This window comes from Chrysemys picta, chromosome 12 (assembly GCF_011386835.1).
Source record: "Chrysemys picta bellii isolate R12L10 chromosome 12, ASM1138683v2, whole genome shotgun sequence".
In the NCBI taxonomy this organism is placed as follows: Eukaryota; Metazoa; Chordata; order Testudines; family Emydidae; genus Chrysemys; species Chrysemys picta.
In genome coordinates this window covers 12,531,987-12,543,701 of record NC_088802.1, presented here as the reverse complement: position 1 = coordinate 12,543,701, position 11,715 = coordinate 12,531,987, and the positions used below count along the sequence as shown (strand labels likewise).

Here is an 11,715-nt window from a genome sequence, read left to right as displayed (position 1 = left end):
AGTCTGCGGCCAGCCACCACAGGGAGCAGACGTGCGGCCGGGAGCTCCCGGCCAGGAGACCGTCGAAGACCGAGGCCTGGACCCTAGCTGGCCTGAGCTACCCCGGGCCCACTACGAGGAGGAGCCGCCGGAGCCCGTTCACACCCGCCACTGGGAGAATCCCTGGGAACTGCACCCCACCAACCCTGAGGGTGAGACTGGACCCGAACCCCTTAGCCCCTGCTGCTACCCAGAGGAGCCCGCCTGAGGACCGTTGGCCGGACTTCCCGGCAGAGCTACCGGACTTGCCGCCGAGCCCGGGCAGAGAGGAGCCCATGCAGATGGACTGGCCTGATCCCGGCGTGACGAACGAGGTAGGCTTTGAGGGGGATCATGGAAGCAGCCCGAGGGTAGCCGACCCCGGTCCGGCTGTAACCGGGTGTGAGCCTATGTCAGTGTGTTGCGGTCTGGATACCCCACTGACCAGCAGCGGCAGCAACCGCTGTTAGGGCCCCGGGCTGGAACGCAGTGGAGTGGATGGGCCTGCGTTCCCCCCTGCCACCCTCCGCACGGGTGGCAGGCTTCCCCCTCACCCAACGCTCGGCTACAGAAGCCTAGGAGTGCCTTACCTGAACTGTTTATCCGCTCAGCCCCTGCCAACAAGGGCCTGAGCTCACTGTGTTTGCCCCGCCCTGATCCAGGGCCTGGGCTCTGAACTGCCTGCTCGCTCAGCCCCTGCAAACAAGGGCCTGAGCTCGCTGTGTTTGCCCTGCCCTGATCCAGGGCCTGGGCTCCTGAACTGTTTATCCGCTCAGCCCCTGCCAACAAGGGCCTGAGCTCACTGTGTTTGCCCCACCCTGATCCAGGGCCTGGGCTCCGGAACTGCTTGCTCGCTCAGCCCCCTGCAGTCAAGGGCCTGAGCTTTAACTGTGGTTGCTCCGGCCCTGCACCAAAGAGCCGGAGTTTCGGGACTAACTAACTGCTTGTTCCCACAGTAGTGAGTCGGTGTGGCTCCCCCTCCTGCCCGGAAGGGTCGAGCCCCAGCTAGGACCTATTACAGGCAGCAAAACGCTGGGGCCCCACCTCAAGCAGCGTCCTGGGCTGGATCCTGACCGCCCCGGGGGCGGTAACCAGCCTGTTCTGCCGCAGGGTGCGGCGAGGCAGGGAGCCGACTAAGTGGGGAGCGTGTCCCCGCTGCTCTCCCGCAGGCAGCGGTCACCCCCCCCAGGCAGGAGCCGGTAGCGCGGCCCTGCCCCGGCTGCAGAGGACAGACATCTCCTCCTCCATTCGTCCCTGCCCCTGCAAGCGGAGGAGCGGCCCGTCCTCTGCAGCCGGGGCAGGGCCGCGCTATGAGCTCCGCCTGGGGGTGCCCGCTCACAGCAGGAGAACAGTGGGAGCCAGCAGCGCAACCCTGCCCCGGCTGCAGAGGACGGGCTGCTCCTTGGCTTGTTCGTGCCGCTCTCCTGCAGGCAGCGGCCACCCCTCCCCCCAGGCGGAAGCCGGTAGCACGGCCCTGCCCCGGCTGCAGAGGACGGGGGAACAGGGCGCCCCGGCGGTCCGCTCCTCCTCAGCTTGTCCCCGCCTCTGCCGCCTCCTCCTCCTCCCCTCTGCTCCACCTCCTGCCAGGGGAGGGGAGAGGGGAGCAGAGTGGCAACCTGGGCTGAGCACAGCACATGCCGGGGCCAAGGCGAAGACAAAGGATGAGCAGGGCTAGGATCCAACAGCAGCCCCAACCCCTGGCTCTGGGAGCGGCGGTGACCGGAGATGAATCCACTTCGGGCCAGATCTGCAGCAAGGTAAGAGTCGGGCCATACGGGAGGGTCCCCGGGACCCCTGGGGACCTTCTGCCTGCTGGAGCCCCAGGGGATGCTGCCTCCCTCCCCAGCCCCTCACAGCACTCCAGTGCCTGGCGTCTCCTTCTGCCTCTCCTCCTGCAGGGGGGGAGCGACCTGGCAGAGAGGGGCAGCATCTGTCCAGCAAGCCCAGCGCCTCTTCCTTGGTTCCTCCAGCCCCAGAGCTCTCCCCATTGCATGCCCCTTGGGCTCCCAGCAGGGTGGCCTCAGGGTGCCGGTGCCTGGAGTCTCCTTCTGCCTCCCCCCCTGCAGGGGGAGAGCGACCTGGCAGAGAGGGGCAACATCTGTCCAGCAAGCCCAGCACCTCTTCCTTCGCTCCTCCAGCCCCAGAGGTCTCTCCATTGCATGCCCCTCAGGCTCCCAGCTGGGCGGCCTCAGCGCTGGGAAAACGCCAGCAGGTCTGGGTCCAGTGTATATTCGAGCTCGTGGGGAGCTCTCATACCCCAATGACTAGTGCCTTACCTAAGGCAAGTACAGTTATGCAATAGGAATGTGACGTGAAAAATATCATGTCACGTTGTGACACAGTCACTCAAATCACTATTACGTGTGTGTACTGTGCTGCCCTATTGGCGCCATTCACGCTAATTTCCGTTTCGCGTCGGTGCCAGTGGTTATAGGGCTAAAATGCCGGGACAAAAACGAAAACGACTTTCGGGTGCTGCTTACCGGCAACAGAGAGAGAAATGGCAAAAAGGATCAGAAAAACTATCTCATACTTCTAAAAAGTATTTTAAAAAAGTTGACAATCAAGGAGAAAGCTGTAAGCAACGCATTGAAGGTGATTATTCATCAACTGATGAAGACCGATCGAGCCAAAGATTACCTTTATCCACTGATAAAGATGAACAACAATCTGACCAAAGATTATCTTCGCTAACTGATAAAGACGAACAATCACAATCCATCCAAAGATTTACTACTTCAGCTGAAGAGTCCAGCAATGAAGAACTGTTATACAAATCTAAAACTGAAGAACAATTATTGGAAGGAGGAGAGACTGACATAGGATCGGATCCAAGTATATGGCCGACAATAATTACTGATACAATGCAAATTATTATTGTGAAAAAAGGTCCTTCAAAACTAGATCCTACATTTGAATATCCACTTAATCAGTCGAATCGTCAATTTATGCCATCCAGTATGAAGAAAAAAAATGAAAAATGGGGAACAAATTAATAGATCGTGGTTAGTGTATTCACAGACCAAAGATGTAGTTTTTTGTTTTTGCTGCAAACTGTTCTGTAACTCGGACATTCTTCTGGCAACTGCACGTTTTAATGACTGGTGAAATTTGCTTCAGCATTTGAAAGAACATGAAACATCAAAAAATCATTTACGCTCATTGACAAATTGGATTGAGCTGTCAAACAGATTACGTACTGGTACAACAATCGATTCGGTACAGCAATGTCAACTAAATTCAGAAATTCTACGTTGGCAAGTGGTGTTGGAACGTTTACTGGCAATCATTAATTTCCTGGCCGAACAGTGCCTCGCATTCCGTGGATCCTCGGATATTTTATATGAGAATAACAATGGAAATTTATTTAAATTAGTTGAATTATTGTCAAAATTTGATAATGTTATGGCTGAGCATGCACAAAGAGTGAAAGATGGAGAGATTCACACCCATTATTTGGGTAAAAATACACAAAATGAGATAATAGAATTAATTTCTAATGGAGTGCGTAATGAAATTTTATCAAATTTGAAACATGCCAAATATTACTCAATTATAGTTGACAGTACTCAAGAATTGAGCAAAACCGAGCAAAAGTCAATAGTTTACGATTTCTGAAAATTGATGAAAATGCAGAAGTGAAAATTTGTGAACACTTTCTAGAATTTATACCAGTGAACGAAACTACTGGGAAAGCCCTCACAGATGTAATTCTACAAAGATTGGAACACTATGGAATACCTTTAGAAAATATGGGCGACCAAGGGTACGATAAAGGCTCAAACATGCGAGGACGACATGCAGGTGTACAGCAAAGAATATTGAATTTAAACGATCGAGCTTTTTTCATTCCTTGCCATGTGCTTTCGCTCAATCTGGTTGTCAGTGATGCCGCCAAATCATCTAAAGACGCATTTCATATTTTACCACAGTGCAAGCAATTTACAACTTTTTTAGTGCTTCCACACACCGTTGGGCAGTCTTGAAGAAGCATCTTGAACAAAAACTCACACCTAAACCTCTGAGACAAACTAGATGGGAAAGAAGGATAGAAGCTATTAGACCATTCCGATATTCATCAGGAGAGATTTACGATGCATTATTCGAAATAAGCCAGGACTTGTCGTATGATCCTTCATTTCGACATGAAGCTGAAACATTGGCTCAGAAAATGATGCAGTTTCAATTTTCATGTTACACGGTTATTTGGCACAATATTCTAAATCAAATTAATTTGACCAGCAAAGTTATGCAGAATGTAAACATAGACATATCTGAGGCAAAGACGATTTTGAATAAAACGCTGGAATATTTAAAAAAATACCGTTCAGATGAAGGATTTGAAGAACTGTCAAAGAAGCAACAACAATAGCAGAGGATCTTGATTTTGAACCAACGTTTGCACCTCAACAATTCATTCGTCCTCGGGAAAAAAACAAGACAGTTTTGTTATGAGGCTCATGATGATCCTATTCTCGATCCAAACGAAAGGTTTAAAGTTGAATGTTTCTATTGTATTTTGGATGTAGCTATAACTTCCACTGAAGAAACCTTTCGTTCACCTTTCGAGGAGAGGAAAGACCCTATTCGGCCACAGACTGGCTAACCTAGTGAGGAGGGCTTTAAACTAGGTTTGACGGGGACAGGTGAGCAAAGCCCACAGGTAAGTGGGGAATATGGAGACCGGGGAGATGGGTCGGAAACAAGAGGGAGTGTGGGCTATATTGGCAGAGAGAAAGGAGAGTCAGGACAAAACTGGGAGGAAAGATCAAACCAGTATCTTAGATGCCTATATACAAATGCGAGAAGTATGGGGAATAAGCAGGAAGAACTGGAAGTGCTAATAAATAAATACAACTATGACATTGTTGGCATCACTGAAACTTGGTGGGATAATACACATGATTGGAATGTTGGTGTGGATGGGTACAGCTTGCTCAGGAAGGATAGACAGGGGAAAAAGGGAGGAGGTGTTGCCTTATATATTAAAAATGTACACACTTGGACTGAGGTAGAGATGGACATAGGAGACGGAAGTGTTGAGAGTCTCTGGGTTAGGCTTAAAGGGGCAAAAAACAAGGGAGATGTCATGCTAGGAGTCTACTACAGGCCACCTAACCAGGGGGAAGAGGTGGATGAGGCTTTTTTCAAGCAACTAACAAAATCATCCAAAGCCCAAGATTTGGTGGTGATGGGGGACTTCAACTATCCGGATATATGTTGGGAAAATAACACAGCGGGGCACAGACTATCCAACAAATTCTTGGACTGCATTGGAGACAACTTTTTATTTCAGAAGGTTGAAAAAGCTACTAGGGGGGAAGCTGTTCTAGACTTGATTTTAACAAATAGGGAGGAACTCGTTGAGAATGTGAAAGTAGAAGGCAGCCTGGGTGAAAGTGATCATGAAATCATAGAGTTTGCAATTCTAACGAAGGGTAGAAGGGAGAACAGCAAAATAGAGACAATGGATTTCAGGAAGGCAGATTTTGGGAAGCTCAGAGAGCTGATAGGTAAGGTCCCATGGGAATCAAGACTGAGGGGAAAAACAACTGAGGAGAGTTGGCAGTTTTTCAAAGGGACACTATTAAGGGCCCAAAAGCAAGCTATTCCGCTGGTTAGGAAAGATAGAAAATGTGGCAAAAGACCACCTTGGCTTAACCATGAGATCTTGCACGATCTAAAAAATAAAAAGGAGTCATATAAAAAATGGAAACTAGGACAGATTACAAAGGAGGAATATAGGCAAACAACACAGGAATGCAGGGGCAAGATTAGAAAGGCAAAGGCCCAAAATGAGCTCAAACTAGCTACGGGAATAAAAGGAAACAAGAAGACTTTTTATCAATACATTAGAAGCAAGAGGAAGACCAAAGACAGGGTAGGCCCACTGCTTAGTGAAGAGGGAGAAACAGTAACAGGAAACTTGGAAATGGCAGAGATGCTTAATGACTTCTTTGTTTCGGTCTTCACCGAGAAGTCTGAAGCAATGCCTAACATAGTGAATGCTAACGGGAAGGGGGTAGGTTTAGCGGATAAAATAAAAAAAGAACAAGTTAAAAATCACTTAGAAAAGTTAGATGCCTGCAAGTCACCCGGGCCTGATGAAATGCATCCTAGAATACTCAAGGAGCTAATAGAGGAGGTATCTGAGCCTCTAGCTATTATCTTTGGAAAGTCATGGGAGACGGGAGAGATTCCAGAAGACTGGAAAAGGGCAAATATAGTGCCCATCTATAAAAAGGGAAATAAAAACAACCCAGGTAACTACAGACCAGTTAGTTTAACTTCTGTGCCAGGGAAGATAATGGAGCAAGTAATTAAGGAAATCATCTGCAAACACTTGGAAGGTGGTAAGGTGATAGGGAACAGCCAGCATGGATTTGTGAAGAACAAATCATGTCAAACCAATCTGATAGCTTTCTTTGATAGAATAACGAGCCTTGTGGATAAGGGTGAAGCGGTGGATGTGGTATACCTAGACTTTAGTAAGGCATTTGATACGGTCTCGCATGATATTCTTATCGATAAACTAGGCAAATACAAATTAGATGGGGCTACTATAAGGTGGGTGCATAACTGGCTGGATAACCGTACTCAGAGAGTTGTTATTAATGGTTCCCAATCCTGCTGGAAAGGCGTAACGAGTGGGGTTCCGCAGGGGTCTGTTTTGGGACCGGCTCTGTTCAATATCTTCATCAACGACTTAGATATTGGCATAGAAAGTACGCTTATTAAGTTTGCGGATGATACCAAACTGGGAGGGATTGCAACTACTTTGGAGGACAGGGTCATAATTCAAAATGATCTGGACAAATTGGAGAAATGGTCTGAGTTAAACAGGATGAAGTTTAACAAAGACAAATGCAAAGTGCTCCACTTAGGAAGGAAAAATCAATTTCACACATACAGAATGGGAAAAGACTGTCTAGGAAGGAGTACGGCAGAAAGGGATCTAGGGGTTATAGTGGACCACAAGCTAAATATGAGTCAACAGTGTGATGCTGTTGCAAAAAAAGCAAACATGATTCTGGGATGCATTAACAGGTGTGTTGTGAGCAAGACACGAGAAGTCATTCTTCCGCTCTACTCTGCTCTGGTTAGGCCTCAGCTGGAGTATTTTGTCCAGTTCTGGGCGCCGCATTTTAAAAAAGATGTGGAGAAATTGGAAAGGGTCCAAAGAAGAGCAACAAGAATGATTAAAGGTCTTGAGAACATGACCTATGAAGGAAGGCTGAAAGAACTGGGTTTTTTAGTTTGGAGAAGAGAAGACTGAGAGGGGACATGATAGCAGTTTACAGGTATCTAAAAGGGTGTCATGAGGAGGAGGGAGAGAACTTGTTCACCTTAGCCTCTAAGGATAGAACCAGAAACAATGGGTTTAAACTGCAGCAAGGGAGGTCTAGGTTGGACATTAGGAAAAAGTTCCTAACTGTCAGGGCGGTTAAACACTGGAATAAATTGCCTAGGGAGGTTGTGGAATCTCCGTCTCTGGAGATATTTAAGAGTAGGTTAGATAAATGTCTATCAGGGATGGTCTAGACAGTATTTGGTCCTGCCATGCGGGCAGGGGACTGGACTCGATGACCTCTCGAGGTCCCTTCCAGTCCTATAATCTATGATTCTATGATTCTATGAAAGATTTGTCAGTTGCATGGTCATTGTGAAACTTGACCTACATTTAGCGCTCAGTACTGATAACGCTACTGACATGGATGCAGTAGAATTGTATGATGAATTAATAGCTTTATCTGAGCTAATAAGTCCTAAAACTTCTCCTCTAAAAGTATTAGAATTTATAGCAAGAAATGATTTTTTCACTCCAAACACTGCTGTAGCATTACACATTCTTTTAACATTACCAGAATCGGTGGCTTCTGGTGAGCGCAGTTTCTCAAAACTGAAATTACTAAAAAATTATTTGAGGTTCACCATGTCTCAAAATCGTATGTCAGGACTGGCATTAATTTCAATTGAAAGTACTATTGAAAAAAATTTAGATGTCACTGACTTATTAAAAGACTGTGCAAGTATAAAAACCAGAAAAATTCAGTTCATATACATTCTTTTAATTTATGAGAAACTGGAAGACACTAACGTTTTTCATTACAGTGTATAGTTGAACTCAAATTGTTTGTAACTGTGTTTGGGTACGTCTTCACTACCCGCCGTATCAGCGGGTAGCAATCGATTTATCCGGGATCGATATATCGTGTCTCGTTAAGACGCGATATATCGATCCCCAAACGCGCTCACCATTGACTCCGGAACTCCAGCAGAGCGAGCGACAGTAGTGCAGTCAACGGGGGAGCCGCGGCCGTCAATCCCGTGCTATGTGGACCCCAGGTAATTCGATCCAAGATACTTCAACTTCAGCTACGCTATTCGTGTAGCTGAAGTTGCGTATCTTGGATCGACCCCGTAGACCAGCCCTTTTTGTTAAAATTTAATGTTAAAATTACACTAGTAGGAAATTGTTTTATTTCACTAACTACAAATTCTCTGTTTTCATTTTTTAAAAATTTTAAACAGTCAAAACAAAATGGCAAAGTGCAAACATGTGTAAAAGCGAAAAAAAAGCAGGGGTGGCAGCCAAATTTTTTTTTGCTTGGGGCAGCAAAAACCTAGAGCTGGCCCTGCCTGCAAATGTGCCGCCCCAAGCATCTGCTTGCTTTGCTGGTGCCTAGAGCCGGCCCTGACAGAAACCTTCTCAGTGCCCAGCATCCAAACACCCTTAACTCTGACCCGGTGGGTTCTGGTGACTATTTCTACATGTGTGAAATATTAAATTCAGAGACATGAATGGAGAGGTCTCCCCATCAGGACTGCCACATCCCTTTGCCTTGGGCTGAGGGGGGCTCTTTCCTGTCTCTGGATGAGGGAGAGGCTCTCCCATAAGTGCTCCCACCTCCTGCTCCCTTTGGCTTGGGATGGGAAGGTTTCTTTTCATGTTTTTTCCTGGTCTGGGGAGAGGCTGTGTCCTGTTCCACATCTTCCACCGTTCTCTTTGGCTGGGATAGTGCAGCTGGTGGCTTTAACCGTAGAAACTGTGTGCAGAAGCTTCCCCGACTCTGCTGCTGGGAACGTGGCAGCCCCACCAGCAGGGGCAGGGAGATGCAGCAGGGGAGGAGGCAGAAAAACAGCTAGATAGACAGGAGTACTCAAGGGGACTGTCTGTGACACCACGTTCAGGCTGTTATACTGATCGAGGGGTTCACATTTGGTACCTGGTCATGAAATCTAAATACAGAACTCACAACCTGCATGGGGTTTGTGCCTTGGTTTGTAACTGTTTGCCCTGAGGTTGGTACTCACGTTCGTGAGCTACTCTAGACAGCGTGATGGGAGGACTGAACTTTCCTGTCCCACATACCAGCTGAGAGCTCTAACCACAGAGAGGGTTAAAGTTATAAGGTGGGTGACATCACGAAAACCACCTCCCCCCCCACACACACATTTTGTGTGGAGCGAGGCAGGTGCCTACCTCAGTCCAGCAAGAAACTCCAGGTGCTGGGTTCCCACCTGTGGGTTCCTAAGCAGAGATAGATGTGCCTCTGCAGCCCTGATTTAGGCACCTGTCTGTGAGGGGGGAAGGGCTCAGGACAGCCCTCCCCTTGTCAGCATCTCCCCTTGTCTAGCTTAGCTGGCTCCCTGCCTAGTGAGCTGTTTTTTCTGAATCGCACTATAAGGTGCCTGTGATGCCCATGCATTGTCTAGTTTCAGAGTAGCAGCCGTGTTAGTCTGTATCCGCAAAAAGAAGAACAGGAGGACTTGTGGCACCTTAGAGACTAACAAATTTATTAGAGCATAAGCTTTCGTGGACTACAGCCCACTTCTTCGGATGCATATAGAATGGAACATATATTGAGGAGATATATATACACACACAGACAGAGAGCATAAACAGGTGGGAGTTGTCTTACCACCTCTGAGAGGCCAATTAATTAAGAGAAAACAAACTTTTGAAGTGATAATCAAGCTAGCTCAGTACAGACAGTTAGATAACAAGTGTGAGAATACTTACAAGGCGAGATAGATTCAATGTTTGTAATGGCTCAGCCATTCCCAGTCTTTATTCAAACCGGAGTTGATTGTGTCTAGTTTGCATATCAATTCTAGCTCAGCAGTTTCTCGTTGGAGTCTGTTTTTGAAGTTTTTCTGTTGTAATATAGCCACCCGCAGGTCTGTCACTGAATGACCAGACAGGTTAAAGTGTTCTCCCACTGGTTTTTGAGTATTTTGATTCCTGATGTCAGATTTGTGTCCATTAATTCTTTTGCGTAGAGACTGTCCGGTTTGGCCAATGTACATGGCAGAGGGGCATTGCTGGCACATGATGGCATATATCACATTGGTAGATGTGCAGGTGAACGAGCCCCTGATGGTATGGCTGATGTGATTAGGTCCTATGATGATGTCACTGGAATAGATATGTGGACAGAGTTGGCATCGGGGTTTGTTACAAGGATAGGTTCCTGGGTTAGTGGTTTTGTTCAGTGATGTGTGGTTGCTGGTGAGTATTTGCTTTAGGATGGTCACATAAATACCACCCTATATCGGAAACCTACTGACCGCTACACTTACCTACATGCCTCCAGCTTCCATCCAGGACACACCACACGATCCATTGTCTACAGCCAAGCCCTAAGATATAACCGCATTTGCTCCAATCCCTTGGATAGAGACAAGCACCTACAAGATCTCTATCAAGCATTCTTAAAACTACAATACCCACCTGCTGAAGTGAAAAAACAGATTGACAGAGCCAGACGAGTACCCAGAAGTCACCTCCTACAAGACAGGCCCAACAAAGAAAATAACAGAACACCACTAGCTGTCACCTTCAGCCCCCAACTAAAACCTCTCCAGCGCATCATCAGAGATCTACAACCTATCCTGAAAGATGATCCTTTACTCTCACAGATCTTGGGAGACAGACCTGTCCTCGCTTACAGACAACCCCCGAACCTAAAGCAAATACTCACCAGCAACCACACATCACTGAACAAAACCACTAACCCAGGAACCTATCCTTGTAACAAACCCCGATGCCAACTCTGTCCACATATCTATTCCAGTGACATCATCATAGGACCTAATCACATCAGCCATACCATCAGGGGCTCGTTCACCTGCACATCTACCAATGTGATATATGCCATCATGTGCCAGCAATGCCCCTCTGCCATGTACATTGGCCAAACCGGACAGTCTCTACGCAAAAGAATTAATGGACACAAATCTGACATCAGGAATCAAAATACTCAAAAACCAGTGGGAGAACACTTTAACCTGTCTGGTCATTCAGTGACAGACCTGCGGGTGGCTATATTACAACAGAAAAACTTCAAAAACAGACTCCAACGAGAAACTGCTGAGCTAGAATTGATATGCAAACTAGACACAATCAACTCCGGTTTGAATAAAGACTGGGAATGGCTGAGCCATTACAAACATTGAATCTATCTCGCCTTGTAAGTATTCTCACACTTGTTATCTAACTGTCTGTACTGAGCTAGCTTGATTATCACTTCAAAAGTTTGTTTTCTCTTAATTAATTGGCCTCTCAGAGGTGGTAAGACAACTCCCACCTGTTTATGCTCTCTGTCTGTGTGTGTATATATATCTCCTCAATATATGTTCCATTCTATATGCATCCGAAGAAGTGGGCTGTAGTCCACGAAAGCTTATGCTCTA

General features: G+C 47.0%; 1 protein-coding gene across 8 annotated transcripts in view; it reads right to left on the bottom strand.

Moving 5' to 3' along the window:
* The window catches only part of LOC103305721 (butyrophilin subfamily 1 member A1-like), a 281,081-nt gene that overhangs the window by 47,446 nt on the left and 221,920 nt on the right, over positions 1 to 11,715 (bottom strand). The gene's annotated exons all lie outside the window — the stretch shown is intronic.